This window comes from Corvus kubaryi, unplaced genomic scaffold, assembly GCF_017639235.1.
Source record: "Corvus kubaryi isolate FWS band 111438036 unplaced genomic scaffold, C.kubaryi_AGA036_p1.0 37397, whole genome shotgun sequence".
NCBI lineage: Eukaryota > Metazoa > Chordata > Aves > Passeriformes > Corvidae > Corvus > Corvus kubaryi.
In genome coordinates, this window is record NW_024581136.1 from 16,901,892 (window position 1) to 16,919,158 (window position 17,267).

Sequence of the window (17,267 nt, forward strand, 5' to 3'; positions counted from 1 at the left end):
TTAACAGTCCTCTAAAAAACAGAATTAACCAAAAAGATGCTTGGAATTCCTTCTGCATTACACAGACCTTCCCATCTGCAGTCTGGCATCCCAGCTCTCTCTCATGCCTACACTGAAATCCTTCAGCCAGCCTTGGGCAGACAAAGCCCACTGCCAACTCTCTCGGGACGTGAGTGAGGAGCAACAGTGAGGGCAAAGCAGCCCGGTGTAGGTGACCCTGTGTACCCCAGCTGAACTCAATTCAAGCCCACTGCTGTAAGGGCAGCCCTCTATATACACACACACATAGGGAAACACGACCCCAGGGCTACATTTTCAGGTGAAAAAAACCAAACAGATCTCATTAATTATTGTTCCATATCTCAGCACGCCTTTTTTTTTTTTTTTTTGATGCATCCTAGTAGCTGAGATTTCCAACCAGCATATGAATGATGTTAATAACCTTGTAGTTGTTTACACCACCTGGAATCCAACACACACCTCTACCTCCAAGGTACCTGTTACCTTTCTGTTATTCATTCATACCTTGGTATTTCAGCATCAGAGTTGTGCCTGCACTTCAAAGCTCGCTATCCCTTCCCCCACAAGGACAGGAGTAAAAGATCCACGGACAAGCACTTCAAGTCAAACACACCCTCTGCTATTTCAGGCTCTAACATAAGCAGATTACAGCTCAGCTGTGTTCTGTCTGAACTTTTGTTTCCCTCTTGCCAATGCTGCAGTAATTATCCCTGAGAAAAGACAGACTTTAATTAACAAGCAGTGACCAACTTTTATCTATAAACTCTTTCTTCCCATCCAAGTTCTCCCTCTAAGTAGCTATTAAACACCAAGTTTTAGCAGTGAGTAATTAGGAGATATTCTTACCACACAGAGTAAATGCAGAATTCAAACAACGCAGGAGACACAGGTCGTGGGGGCTGCCAGGGATGCCCTCTGTCCACGGGAGAAGCCAAGATGGACCCCTGCCCATGGCAGAGCCTTTTTACAGACCCAGGGTCCACGTGCTCTTGCTGCACACGCTGTTACAGCAAGGCTGAGTGGCTGCTACTCAGTGCAACCTGCTTTGCAGTGAGTAAATATAAAGAAAGACAGATCTCCGCCTCAAGCTGTTCCGAGGAAAAAGGGAAGATCTTTCTTGATGCCCTTTCATACAGGCAATGTGCAAGCCCATCTCTTCAAACATGAGAAAGGAGAGCACAGACAGCTTCAAAGGCGGAAAAATTAGTTATTGGGACAGGTAGCTAAAATGAACACTGAAGGAGAACATGTAATTTAAATGAAAACCAGGTAGTTGAGCTGGTTCTTTTAACTGGCACATCACCTGCTAAGGAGTATTACACAACTCTGAGAAAACTGTCCCACACACACACACAGCAGAGCACTGAGGAGGCCACGAGACTGCACGTGTAGCACTTTTGCACTTCTCTTAACCCTTCTCCTTCAGTGTGGGAGATGGTGCTCAGGGAACAAGACTGGCAGTCAAGGAGAACAATCACTGACACTGATTTCAAACAGCACAAGTACTAAAAGCAAAGCACAATACACTTTCTGTCCATTTAACAAGGATGGTTCCCCTCTGCAGTCCACCCCAGCAGGAACGTCCCTGCCTGCTGGGGAGCGCGCTGGGGCAGCAGGCACAGGAGGTGCCCCAGGACATGCTGTGCCCCACTCAGGTACAGGAGGAACCTCAATGGACCCTCACTGCCTGTGCTAGGATGGCCCTCACCCAGCAGCAAGGGGAGACATACTCAAGGCTGGCTTTCAGAGGAGCCCAGGGAGCTTGACTCACTGAGCCAAAGCAAGAATGAAGGGAGTGGGAGGCAGGACTGACCTTTCAGTAGCAGCACCAACTTAGGGCTATGTCATCAGGCCATGAACTCACACTCTGATGTACATCAGTGGTACTTTATGTAGTGATACGTACATGGAGTTGGATCTCGGCAGCTCCTTTTTTAATATCATTATGTTTAACTACTTGAATTACTTTGCCAAGTTCTGTATGGCAAACACTTGTGAAACCATTTCCTTCCCTCACTGACAACAACGTACTTAGAGAATTATTTGATTTACACCACAAAGGGAATTCAAACATAGCTCAAGAGCAAACAAAACTTCCTGCACCATACACACACAACCTATATAAGATATGTGAAAAAACCTCAGTGTTTTATTATCCTTGTGACTTTTGTGCACTCAATACCCAACAGCTGCAAGTTTCATCTTCACAGAGCCAGTCAGAATCATCCCATGAGAACTTTCGAATCACCACAGCAATCAAATGTTATTAGAGGGAGATTAACTGGAGTCAGGACATGCAGTTTAGGTTTAGAACAACAAATGCTAATTTCCCAAAACTGATGAGAATTGACGGGAAAAACAGACAAGAAAAAACTTACCTACAATTGTAAGCTCCTTTGTTTTTCCAGAAAAGACAACTTGAAAAAATATGATTCCCTTGTTTGAGAAAGAAGGAAACTTAAACTAAAATCCTAGCCTGATGCCATGGTAAAAAGACAATAAAAACATAAGGCAGCATAAAAAGGAGTAAAAGAGGGAAGCTAAGAATAGATAGTGAAAGTAGTACAGAAATTTGGTAAGTGAAACCAAGGCTAAAGTCAAGGCAAGTCAAAGAAAAATAACCATGACTTGCAAGAAAACAGAAAATGAGCTGTGTGCTAAAACAAACTAAGGATAATAAGTGGCAATAACCCCACTGCTAATCAGAAGTGAAAATAGGGCTAATGATGCAGGGGAAAAGAATTTAACAAATTCTTCCATTTGGTATTTGGAAGAGCCACAAAATGCACTTGTATCACATTGTTGACTTACCCCAGTGGGCAAGTCAGCCCCGAAAACTTTTAATTAAGTTTTGATTCAAGCCTTTAAAGAAATGCCTGACCAACATCAGGGCACACTGATGCAGAGGGATAGAGCAGAGAGAGACTGTGCTAACCCAGCACCAGCAGCTGAGAGGGAAACAGGTTGCCCAGTGCAATCACATCCCATTAGTAAGACACAGCTTTCAGATAAAACAATCAAAAGTCAATGAAGGATTCCAGTGATAAAGAATTCAAAGATAGAAACATAATCAGCATTGTCCTTCTATATAAAACAGGCCCTGTCAAACAACTCCAAGTGCGCTCTGGGCCGAGATTACACCTTTGGTTGGAGAGATAGCTGTGTTAGCATGTGTGTGTTCTTTAGCCAGTGTTTGACTTGGTACCACGCAACACTGATAAGAGTTCACACTGCACAATCAAAATGAAATATCTCCAAAGTATTAAGAGCTGGCCAGCGAACTGACCACAGGTTAATCTGCGAGCTGATAACACCGTGTGTGAATCAGCCCTCTCAAAGGGCTGGTATTTTTATAATGGTCCCACGGCCAACGAGGATTGGATGTTAAAGAACAAGTAAGAACCAGCAAGTAGAAGCAGGAGCCAGGCAAATCAGAGTTGGGCACAACATTAGAAATGAAAATCCAAAGATTAGCTATTGAAGTAGATGGAATCAGCCAGGGGAAGTGAGCAGTATTTCCTCCTCTTATGGAAATGGAAATATGAAATATGCACTCACCAGAATATAAATTACAAGTAAGCCAGGATAACTATACCCTTCCTAAACAAGAACTGTAACCTTACTAAATCAGGTGTATGCTGTACTGCCTACTGACAATTTTATTAGTTTGCAAAGACCTAGCTGGCATTTGTAAGAGAACTGTTCTTGCCCCCCCCTTACCAACAGCAAGTCAGTCTTGCACAAAGGCTTCCTACAGATACAATATAATATGCTGAGCAGAAGGCAAGTAGTTATTGCCCTCTTGCCAAGGAAACCTCCTCTGGGAGAGGCTTTCAGAGGTAAGAACTGCACACAGGCACTTGTCAAGAGCTGTGTTGGGGGGAAAAATCCCCAGGCATGTGCAGACCACCAATAAGACTTCTAGTCCAGCTTCAACTGAAACAAGCCCCAAACAAAGTATCTCCAGTATTTTCACCTCTGTGTCTTGTTTTCTCAGCTGCAAAATGGGGATAATGAAACACATCACCTCTGTTAGTGCTCTGGTCTCTTCCAAGGGAAGAAGAACCAGCATACTGGTTATTCACCAGTATTTATTTAATGATTTCCTACTAAAATTGACAGCCTGCCCTGACCAGTAACACTAATTATCACTTCACGGGATCTGTTTGACTGTCCACATTAAAAACTACAGCTTTACACTGCAAGCTTTTTCATATTGACCTTCCTAAATCAGGATATGCTTAGCAGTTTGTGGGTGAGACTGAAACTAAACCATACTACCCAGCCAGCATTAAATAAAGCCCCACTGATCACTTCTGCTGTGCTCCTGGCTCCACCAACCTCCTCAGGGATGCTCCCTTTGCCCCATTCCCAGCCAGGTTCTTCCAGCCAGCTCCTGGCCTCCCACCAGCATTTTCACCCGTGGAAGCTGAGTTAGTTCTTGTTGCCTATGTTAACTTTTCCCTTGCCACAGTAGGCTGAAATCCCATTAGAACAATAAAAATCGACTCCAACACACTTTGCACCAACTCAGCCACGACTGAGCAAGTGGCCACAATGCGAGATGCTGCTCCCAATTGTTTCATTAACTCCCCGGTCACAGCAGTTTTAAATTTAAAAAAAAAAAAGCCAACAAAACCCACTTTTAAGTGCATTGGCTTATTGTGATTTTTAATTAGCGACAGGATTTCAGATAGTGCACACCCATGGCCGCAGAAGGGGGGTGAGGGGAGTACGTGTACGCGCTTGTGAAACCATTGTTCCTCCGTCAAATACAGCTCACCCTCCAGTCCATCCCAGCTGCCCAGTCACACAACTTTAAAAGTTCAACAGCTGGGTGTTTTATAACCCTGGAGAACTCCCAAGCCAATCCTTACGTCGCTGGCGAGGAGCCCTGGCCAAAGGCTGAGGACCCCGCAGGGACTGCTCCTGCCCCAGCACACGGCTGCACCTTCCTCCTCCTGCTGCTGACAAAGGCAAAGTCCTCCGGGAAGGCAAAGTCCACACTCACACGCCCAGCACAGTGTTTTGTAAGCAGCAAATGACAGAGGCAGGCAGACTGAGCAGCATCGGGCAGTGGCTGGGATCCAGGATCTGCAACCATCTGCAAGTTTGCTTGGCTTTTGTTTCAGTTTCCAGCGCTGATGGATGGAAACAAGCTCCCAGTTCTTCTACATTAGCATAAAGACAATTAAAACAACTCCCCCCACCCCCCAAGCAGCTCAGGAAAAAGCACATCACAAACTTAAATGAGAGTGTTGATAATATATATAAGTAAAACCTGACTCTTTAGAACAAAACAAAGAAAGCCCCACCCCAAAACAAAACCTCAGTTGTATCACAGAAAACAGCTTTGTCAACAAGTTCCTGTGACTTCTGTTGCGGACGAAAAGGCTCAGATGAAAGTCTGCAGGAGTCACTGCATCCTCCTCTCTCCAAAGAGACATTAATTTCTGCCTGACACAAAAGCATTTCTGCTGGGAAAGGGAACACCATAGGTCAGTATTAAAGCAATTTCAGCGTAGCTACCAAGCAATTAAGTGGATAATACCTTCTCTACATACTGATTTTTCCTTTTCCAGAGTCATGGTGCAAGCAGAACAAGCAATTTGCTGGTTTTACAGCCACTTCTGAAGTTGCAGATGACCAAATTTGGATTTTCCTTTCCTTACCACTGAAAGTACATCTATTTTGGCACTGCACATTTATTCACTGACTTCAGTTTTTTAGAAGACTCTTACCTTTTATTTTGGTATAGCTTCCATCTTCTATCAGCAAACAAATTCAGACATTTTGATTTTTAAGTATTTAAATTCACATTTGTATAACCCTGACATTTTTACTTTTTTTTTCCTCCTAAGACAAAGTGCAAACAAAAGTTTATCTTGCATTCTGATTTTGCTTTGAAGCCTGTGATTATCTAAGGAATTAATACACTCTTTCCTAGAGATCATCATTGGTAAAGTTTTGGATACAAATCTCTCCACTTTGATAAGTGATCCACCACTTTGGGAAAGCACCTTTACTGTCTGACCTGATGTTCAAAGCTCTTTGAAAGCTGCCCATCTCCTTTCCTGGAATTATGTTACATCAGGACCTTCTACCAATAGAAGTAACAGGACACAAAGTGAAATTCCACCAGGATTCCAGCCATATTGAAGTTGCACCACCAGTATTGTACAGCTCTGCACATATATAACTTCAGGTGCAAGCAGATTTGAAAAAAAGTATTTTTATTATTATGCCAGTTCATTAAAAAAAATAAGGATTAGATTTATAAATTTTGCAGCTGCAATGAATGCCCACAGTACTTTCATCAGACTATATTCCAGGTTCTCTGTTCTCCCACTTCCTTGAAACCAGTTTGCCACTTGTACACTCTTTATTCATATCTGGGAATACCACAGCCACATATTCTTTTAACAGCCTTGCATTAAGCCCTGTACATTAAAATTACTTAGGTCTTCCTGCTTGCCATAAGTTGGCTCCTGTTTAGATAGCTGGACTGGGTTTGGACTAAGCTGTTTGATCAAATTCTAAAGAAGTTTTTATTTACTGACATCTTGCATCCACACGTTCATCTGCCAACACCGGCTTTTGGCTTAAACAGTCCTGTATGCCTTCAGTGTTTACCTCTGATGGATTTAGAGATAGTAAAGTTCATTGGAACTTCTTTCCTGTTAAACATTTCTCCATCTCATCTTACGAGAAAGGCTTTCTACACTTCCAGTCATGCTTGTAACCCTTGCCTGTAACTCTACCACTTCAAATTTACCCACCTTTCACTAACATAGGTGATCAGAATGCATACATTTTCCAAAACAAATCCCAGAAGGACTTGCAAAATAGTGCTAATCTCCCTTCCTATCTCTATTAAAAGCAAAGTAAGATTCCCCCCTTGGGTGGGTACCTTTCTTCATGGCTGTATAACCACTATCACAGCACGTTCACACTCTGGCTGAACAGTTGCACAACAAAGTCTCCATATCTGCTTTAAGAAACTTCAGTGCTAATATTGATCACAAAGGTCAGGAAGAGCTGATGTTGGCAGAAAAACAAAGAAAACCTTTGTCTAATATACCAGAATAGATAAAAATGGTATTTATCTGTTTCTTCCTTCCAACTGTGTATTTGTGTATGAGGAGAGAAGAGTTGTTGCTTCCCTTTTCCATCTGCCAAATCCTTTCATAAATGCACAAGTTGAATATTGCAAAACATTTTCTGAGAAAAGCAGGGATATGCAAAAATACTAAATCAGTGACACTTTATACAGTATGTAGCCAACATAAAATACTCACTAAAGAACCAGTCAAATCTTCGAAATTTTTAAGGGAAAGTTTTCTTCATTTGAATCACATCAACTTGCATACAGCTCCCTCAAGTTGCCTTGCACTTGTCAGGCAGTAGGACCAGGAGGAGGAAGAGCCCTGGCAGGGAGCACAGGCAAGACCTCACTGCACCCCTGCCTGAGCAGAGAGAAATCTCCTGCCCAGCCAGTCATCCTGGGTCCTTCAGGGAACCAGCAGACCACAGCTACAACTCACTTGCTCTACAGAGCCAAGACACTTAAAAAAAAAAATAAAAATTTAAGTATCTATAATTAATGGAAAATAACTCTTCCGAAGACAGAAGAGGAGGGAAGTCGGCAGATCTAATCTGCCATCCCCATTTACTTTCTAACTCAAATACAAATCCTCTGCTTGCCATGTGAGGTTAGTCCAGGCACCAGGCCAAGGCTTTGCTTTTCCCTCCCGAAGTGAAAGGACAGATCTCCCGCTGCCACGTCGCTAACACGGAGCCAGAAAGCAGCACCTCGTCCCTACCCAGCACTGCCCACAGCTCCACAGCTGCAGCAAAACCACGTCACTGCTGGTAACCAGACGGGATCAAATTTGCTCAAAGGTGGTGTTATCAATGTCCAAGTGAACTCAATCATGTAAGAGTGTGTTATTGTATTTGCTTATATTTTCATTGAGAGAACGTCACGGAACCTTAAATTACAGCAGGGCCAATAATAATAATACACTTGGTCTACTGGTAAACTAATCCAGTCAATACTATTTTCCATGTCTTCGTGTATCCATATTTTCTCCGTCCCAATTCCCACATTTCACTCCCTTTCATCCCCTTGCACTAACCCAACAACTGAGGACACGCTGAAATCAATACACGGTAGTCTAGAAAAATCTAACACAGAAAAAAGGAAAGAGAGAAATAAGGATTCACTGAGACAGACCTGAAGGGACTCAGGTGCTAGGAAGGGCAGGACTGGAATAGTCTAGAAGGTCTGAGAAACTGAAAAAACTTTTCACAGTAACATTTTAGAGCATAATATCATCCTGTTTGACTGCATGATCCCAAAATGCCAAAAGGAAGTGAAACCGTTGATGTCTAACTTCAGAGTTTTAGATCTACAAATATTGCCTTTCCAGTGACATAGCAGCTCTCACACATCCACTGAAGCAACCTATTCAGACGCATACAAAATTCAAGTGTAGCTGCCTTGTTCGTTACACAGATTGTGGTTACAGAAGTATCTGAATGACTTGACTCTTGTGTTTTATCCAGAAGCGGCTGCTGTGGAAGAGATCAGAGACCCTTTTGGTTGCACACAGCAGAATTGCCTAATTTCCACCACATCACCATTTCCTGCCCACTGAACAAGGCAGCTGGAACAGCTGGACAAGCACGTCCAGCCCTGTTAACCTAGAAGGGAAAGGGTAAAGATAAAACACCACACACACAAGAGCTTGCAGAGAGAAGACTTAAATTAGGTAACAAGACAATTCTTTTCTGTTTCACATATCCTCGCAGTTGTGGGCATACCGTGCCCTGACTGCTCCTTGCAGTGCTCACTGACCCAAGGAACAGCCTTCAAGTCAACAAAAAGTTTGCACTGTATGTCTAACGAAGTCACAGAGGATGTTTATGTTTTGTGCAGTCACTAAAAGCACCGCTGAACTTAACAAGCAATAATAAAGATCTGTTAGAGCAGCATATGGAGTTGCAAAAAATAAACATGTGCAGAGCAGAATTAAACAAGTTAATTTTGCCACCAGCTGACACACAAGAAACAAGGATTAAGGCTCAGATCATAGACTCATGAAATGGTTTGGGTTGAAAGGCACCATAAAGATCATGTAGTTCCAACCGCCCTGCCATGGGCAGCAACACCCTCCACTACCCCAGGCTGCTCCAAGCCCCATCCAAGCTGGCCTTGAACACTTCCAGGGATGGGGCAGTCACAGCCTCTCTGGGCAACCAGTGCCAGTCTCACCACCCTCACAGTAAAAAATTTATTCCTAGAATCTATTCTAAATCTATCCTTTCGGTCACTTTTCTCCATGTCAAACTCTGCAGAACTTTTCCTTTGTTGAAAAATCTCAGCATTCCTCTTTAGCCATAAGATTTCTCATGCATTGGTTATGGTCAGCTATGAATAATGTAACCTGCATGTTCAGTGCCAAGTGTGTAAGAGTGTGACCCTAGACCTTCATGAAGCAAAACTGGTGCTATGACCTAGTACTAAAATTCTCAATGAACCTTATGCTGCTTCCTATTTATGGCATTTTAACTTCCTGGCATGGTAGGAACAGCTTAATGCCACCAAGTACACCACAAAAATCATCCAGTAAGACACTACCTGGGTCTCTGGTGAAATCCACAGGATACTTCTTACTTCTGAACATGACATTATTACCTCACCAAGTTAACCACAATGTGAAATACCAAGTCATTTTGGTTTGGTCCTTTAAGGTTTCTGTTTGTTGACTTCTGTTGTTGTTTTGAGGTGCTGCTGAACTAAAATGTAATTTAGTTTTACAACAGATAAACCAAAAGGACAACATACAAATAGACAGTAACATAAGGAGACGCCATGGGAATGAACTACTTGCTTGCATGTAAGCAAAACACAGAATCATCAGAAAATCAGGCTTCACTTCTGCGTATTCTGGGTGTTTGATAATCAGAGACCAGGAAAGAATCTGCATCAGTCTAAGTAACAAACTTCTGATTAGAGAACAGTGAGAAAATGACTGTCAAACAAGTTGACTTATGAACATATCAGCATATACCTTGAATTGTCATAAAATTAACCCTTTATCCTCAAAACATCCAACATACATTTCCTACAAGTACAAAAGGAGGTTGAACTTTTTAGAGCAGCGCTGATAGCCTGCAGGGTCACAGTGCACAAAGAGAGCAGGGGTCAGTCTTTTGGCTATCAAGTCATTTGCACTGATTCAGAATCTTAAGTGTTTAACTCCACAGTTTCTACAGGGGATTATTTGTGACACTGTGGCATTTTCTCTGCTCCTCCAAGCCACGTAAGGTCACTCATTTAAGAGGAGACAACATGTTCAGACATCACCACAGACATAGTGAAGCACCAATTAACTATGATTTATACTGAATTTAGATTTAATTTTTGCCATCCCTTTCTCTTTTCCGTAACACCACCAACCTTCTGCAGCTCATCCTGCTTCTGGGTTACTCTCCAGGCCTAAGCTCTCCACAGACCATGCGCAGTTTAACTCTTTCTAACGCTGTCACCTCTTACACACGACAGCCAAACCACGAGGCCACCTCACTATATACTGCCAACCTCTCATTTCCTTCCTTATAGGAACATCCTTGCCAACCACACCAGAAAACTTCTGACCTGTTCCTCAGAAGCAGCTTTTGAAGATGGATTTTCCCTCCTTGTATAGCTGGCTGGGACCCATACCATCAACAATGCCTCAACCTATGACTCAAGAAGCAGCACCTGTGGTCCTGTCAGATCAGGCCACTTCAACTCTTCTGAAGCATGTGGGGACCACACACCACAGCCTTCCCGGATCATTTGTACCCACCTCAGAGCCAAGACACAGCCACCTGGGCTGCAGTGCTGGGCACACCCCACTGCACATGTGGATGGACACGTTCCTCCCAGCCAGCAGCCCCACGTCCACATACCTGCACTTTTAGTCATGCAGGGGCCACACGTCACATCCAGTGCATGAACAAGAGCATGAAGTCAAAGGGAAGAGAACAGAAGGGAAGGCAGCGTTCCACAAACACAGATCTGCTGCCCCTCCCTTGCCCACATCTGAAGCATTCAAGAAAAGCCAGCAAAGAGCAAACATCACATCGTGCCAAATTAAGTATTGTGTCTCTAGTTGCTCAGCTCCCCAGACACATGGATTGTCAGATGGGTTGCTCAGGAGGCACACTGCTCCTGTGACCAAATGCTGCACCCCGAGCCCCACAGCATGGAGCATGAGAGCAGAAGAAACCTCACTGCATGGCTGAGGATCACCTTTAACAGCTGTGCAACCAACAGAACATAAATCATACAGAGAGATAATTAAAAGGAAAACCCTATTGTAGTATCAGAAATCACCTGTGGCTAATGAATAAGTGCATTAAAGAAAGGATGGGCAAGTGGGACACTGAGAAAAGCAGAAGAGCTCAGAGTTAAAAAAAAACAAACCTCACTAAAGCAGAAGCCAATTCCATAAAAATCCAGAGTAAGAAACAGTTGTTTTCTTTATTTGCTTTTCTTTGAGCCACCACAGCTTCTAACTTCCAGCATTCAAAAATAAAGACTTGTTGCTCTCTCCTCCCCAAGGCAGGCTTTGAAAACAAATTTCCTAGTTAACCTGCCAAAGCAAAAGATGTGATAGCAGCTGAATGTCCCTCTGCCCTGCTTGGGGGATGACTCAGTGGAAATCAGCCCTCAAGAAACGTGTTGTCATCCTTCAGACAGTGCAACCAAATAGGAACAAATTCCTCACCTTAAAAGCCATGGCTTCCAAGGTAGCCACAGTTCAATACAAGAATGTGTAACAGAGGAACAACAATAACAATGTTTTGGGAAAAAACTACAGCTTATTTTTAGCCCCTTTTTTCAATTTTTAATACAGTTAATAAAAATATATCTCCTAACAAGACTATAAAATCATTTCCTCAGAGCTTCAGAGTGGCACAAAAGAACAGGATATTAATATGTGCTAAGCAAAGTGAAGTAAGAACTGGGGAGAACAAGACCAACATTTTAACTGTTCAAGCCAAACACACTCCTCAAAGCCAAACACCAATTACCATCTGCTACAAGAACAGAACACACACGTATGCAGGCACGTATGCAACTGGGTCCCAAACTTACATCCAGTTCAAATACATCTAGAACAATCATGTACATGGTATATCCCAATTTGCCTTATCTTGTCACAAAAGGAGGAATTTTTCCTACTTCAACCTAAGCCATTATTCCTGATACTTTAACACAGTATGAAAGACAAAATACTGAGTCCTCCAGCAAAGCAACACCCTTCCTGGAGTCAGTCAAGCCCAAGCTGTGCCTTTGGTTTTCAAACTCACCACTTCTACCAGTGCTTAGAGACAAAAAACCCAACTATTTGGGCATTATAGACCCAAAATAGTCCACAAGCTCTGCAGTTCCAACTTGGTCTCTTGTGCTCTGTTAATTTATTCTAACGAAGTGATGCTTCTGCTTGCCATTTGCTAGTAACAAGACACTGAAAGCAATTTTTTCCTCTTCTATGAGTTGGCATCACGTGAATCCACAAAAAATAAGAGGCTGACCAGAAGGAAACCCACTCAGTGCTCTCATTATCCACAAATGCTGTCATCATTTTTTTCGTCTGCAGCATTATTCCGCATCAATAAACAAACAAGGAGCAGAGCAATGCGTAACACTGAGTAACACACCCGGATCAGCTCAAGTGTCTGCAAGCATAAGGTCACTTATGTCACGTGAACTGCCACTGAGCAGGGACACACTTCTACAACAAAGGCAAGTTAAAAAGGAGAATGAATTCCTTCAGCTAACTAATGATACACTAAAGGAAAATGGTAAGGTCATCCTGAAGCAAATCGGGACAACTCTCTACTCCCATGCTGTTTGTGCTATCAAGATAGTCCAAAATAATCACACCATCTTACTTCACTACAGCATTGGGCTTGACTAAAGAATTGTGTGGAAATATTTGGGGCAAAAGATAACACTGGGATTTAGGTTATAAACATTGGCATTTTATTAGTGGGTGAGTGGAGAACAGGGAGCAACCGTGTAAAATTGACACAGCTGCACAGAGGCCCAGAGAATCTACAAATTAAGCAGAACACATTGATTTTGCTAGTTTAGATTAAAAGCACGGGGAAATCTGTACACATCATCCCAAGCATCTCTGAGGGTGGCAAGGGTCATCTAAAATTGTTGTTTATTGAAGTTTTTATTAACCTCCTGAAAGTAATTTCTCTCTTTTCAAAGCATTCTTTTCAAAACATTCCTGAAAACATGAAGTATATGTTTAAATACATGTATTCACACATTCTGAGAGTCCTTTGCAAGGACCTAATAATAGGAATGTCCATAATTACGACTAAAGCAATGATAAGAGACCAGGATGTAAAAGCATGTTTTAAGGTATTTGCAATGCTGCCACAGAATTGCCATACACTAAGTCAACACAGAAAAATCAGACAGGCTTATCACCTTCATCTCCAGAGAATTCAAGTGCTCGCTTTCAGTTATTCTAAATCTAACAAATAACAAGATAAACCAAAACACAACAGCAGAAACTTCTCTCCTGAATCCATCTTGTCAATGCACTGAGTACCTTCTAGAAGAAGGAGCAGATGCCAGAATAAGCAAATGCCACATATCAGTAACAGCTGCAGTTTTGTCCTCTTCAAAAAAAATTATAAATTACATATTTAATTACTTAGGAATTGTTTGTTGCTTCATATTACAAAACTAACACTATACATAGCTGCAGTTTACTAAGCAGAGTACCCACATGGCAATTTTCAGTATATCACCATTATAAACTGTCACCACTAGAAAAACAAATAGAGAATGTTTTTTATGCAGCTGGCTTTTTGTCTGTTATCTGCTAACAAACACCACAATTTACTTGTAAACAAAGAATTCCTCAGATCAAACGCAGAGAGCATGTCACTGGAGAAGCCCTACATTTTAACCTCTAAGCTCAAGGAAACCCATCCTTTTCCCAATTAAAAGCACCACAAAGATTTACTCAAAGCTGCACTACCTGGGACCTCCAGGGAATATACCTGTTCAAGAACAGACTTTAACACAGATGACATTTTTCTTATGTAGTTGCTCAACAGCACCATCATTTTTCATCCAGAGCAGAACACAGATTTAACATCCACAGCACCATTTCTGAAAGGCAACTCATCTCTCCAACACTGTTGCAAATTCCACGATAAATCACGTTTAATTAGTTTGTGCCTTTTTATTTTTTCCTAGCTGTCTGGAATCGAACAGCGAGCAGGCTTCCAACTTTAATTTTGCAAAGAGGTGCTTAGAATAAACTGATAAAAACACCAACCACCACATCCCCACTGGAAGCTATTTGGAGTTATCTGCTCGCTGACACACCAACATTCCTGCCTGTAGATGGCTTGCATATCCAGCGGCTCCTATTTCCACTGCCTTGTTTGAAGAACTTCCCTCTTCCTACATACCTTCCATCTCCAGGGACGGATCACACAGGGACACTAAACCTTGGCCGTAGACAACACGAGTTTTGATATTGCTGTTTCTAAAGGATCCTCCACCACACAGCAGTGCAGAGACAATCACTGAGGCACAAATCCTCTTTGGGCAACGCTTGAGAAACTCTTTGCCTCGCCGGTATTTTGCACAGCTGGGATTTACACAGGGCTCTGCTGGCTTCTTCTGCTATTTATTTTATTTGCTGGACACTAAAGGCTACTGCAAACAAATGGGATTTCGATAACTTGTGGCATGTTGCTCAAAACAATGCCAGTGCACTGGGACACTATTTCCAGACTTCAACACTCATTAGCCACTTCCTTGGTGGAATGATGGGATGCTCTCCCAGTGTGTCCTAAACTGCCACTCCAGGCGCTCCAAAGAGGTCACTCCATCTTCCCTCGTGTCTTTTCTTTGGAGGGAAGTGGCAGACTACAGTGAAGAGAAAAGCACTGTAGAGAGTCATTTGTTTTATTCAGGTATGTTTGGGCTCTGGGCCTTTTATTTAATTATATGTATTTAGTAGGAATTAAGAGCCCCACGCTACAAATATTTACTCATACTGTAAATGTTGGCTCTGACAACCTACATTTTTGAGGGAAAAAGTCAATTATACTTATTAGAAAGTTCATGAATATAACCACACACATGCAGAAGTTTGCTGCATGGTCTGTGTATATTGCACAGATTTATGAACTGCGTAAATTTGACTGCCCTCAACTGCTTCTCTTTCTCAGAAGACATAAAGGACACTATAAAGTGAGGAGAAAAAAACCCAAATTCTCTGCTAAGAAAGAGGTATAAGGGAGAAATCTTCTTTCAGTTCCCTAAATACTACACGTAGGAAAAAAAAGTGCCAGGATAAACAGATTTCAGATTGGAAGTTACAAACTCTTCTGACACTAAAGATAAAATACTTGCAGTATGGAGTTACAGCTCTGAGCTTCTTGGCTATAGCAGAATATCAGCTTATTTTGGCTGCCAACTACCTTCATTTCTTATCCTTTGGCCAACTATAGGCTAACAGTATGAAAAAAACCTCTCACTGCTGTCCCAGCAGTGACCTCAAACCCAAACCAGATGAGTCCCAAAGGCCTAAAATTAAAAAAAAAAAAAAAAAAAGTTAAAATATATCAGCTTCCACACAGACTCATCTCTGAGCTACATTATAAGCATAGTAGCTAAAAGATACTGAACTGGGAGGAACAATACACGATACTTCTGGGGCAGCAGACGTTTCTGCCACAGCAGGGTCCCAATACAACCACAAATCACAACAGCTTTGAAACTAACAAGAAGGAACCACAAGAGTGCTGAAGATTAAGAGAAAAGCACTAACAGACCGCTTCTGTTCGAGACCCGAAATGACCCCGGGAACACGGCCAAGAATCATTTTCTTACTGGTAGCACCGGCAGCTTATTCTCCGACTGCTGAGAAAGACACACGGGCGGTAGGTGGGCCAGACCGGCGCTGGACACGGCGAGACGAGCAAGATGCTTCCACTCAGGAGGCAGCCCGTGGCCCATTCCTGAGGTTTATGGAAGCAATGCCTTTATCTGGATTTGCAGCCAAGCACACATTGTGTCATCCGTGTCCAGACCAGCCGCTCCCCATCAGAACAAAGCGCAGACCCAGACCAGTTACAGGCACTGAGGCACTGCCAGGCCTGGCACTCTCAACCTTTTTTAAGCAAGCTCTGCTGCAAAAAAAAAAAAACGTTGAGAAATAGTGTTCTACACTTAAAAACCTGTGGAAGTTTGAAACCCCATTACCTAGCACATTATTAAACTCGAGTTAGACTGGTTTGGCACCTTTCAGGAACATACTGGCTGAGCCCTGTGTTCTGCAGGGTAAGCGGTTAAGGGATAGAGCAGCTGTGGTTAGGGCACAGGGAACTGGGATACGTGAATCCTGTTCTCACTGATCCAGCACAGAGTCCAAATAACAAATTTTTTAAAAATCCAAAATAAAAAAAGAAGACCAACAAGAAACTGCAATCTCTCCCCATCTCAGTTCCCCCCTCCGTGATGGGGTAACTACCCCTTTAAGGCCAGTACTTTTAGATACTCAAAGGACACAAAGAAATGCAAATGAAATACAAAATTACTAATATGGAGAGAGGCAGGCTTGCCCCGCGCCTTGTATTCTACAAATATAGATGGGATAAATGGTTCGTTACATTTAACTCCAAGCCGCACTACCTCCGCCAAAACCTTATTTAAATAGAACATTTCTGAGAACCGGGGAAGGGGGGGATGCAGCTGTGGTCTTAACCTAAGAGAGGTTAAGCTTTTAAAAAGAGTTGTTCTTTTTTCACTCCGTCTGCTGGTCGCATGCCATTTTAAAAAGGTGTCTGGCAAGCAAAAATAAAAAGTTTCCAGGGCTTTCCTTCCCCAAGCCGCCTCTGCCAGGAGCCGGGCGGGGAGGACGGGGCCGAGAGAAGACGGTCGCGCCTTTCTCCAGCTTTTTCTTCAACATGCCCTCTGGATCCCGACGTTCTGGAGGCGGAGGAGCCCCCGGTTCCTCCACCTGCCCGCACCCTCGGCCGGGCAGCGGGGCTGCGGAGCGGGGCTGCGGAGCGGGGCGCGGCTCGGAGGGCGCCGCGGGCAGGCGCCCCGCACACACCCGCGGTGCCCGCGGCCCCCGCCAGCCCCGACCGCTCCCGCACTTCTCCGCCGGGAGCCGCAGCGGGCGGGGAGGGCGGCGGCGATG

At 43.2% G+C, this 17,267-nt stretch overlaps 1 protein-coding gene across 1 annotated transcript in view; it reads right to left on the reverse strand.

Moving 5' to 3' along the window:
- The window catches only part of FNDC3B (fibronectin type III domain containing 3B), a 186,112-nt gene that overhangs the window by 167,983 nt on the left and 862 nt on the right, over positions 1-17,267 (reverse strand). The window lies entirely within an intron of this gene.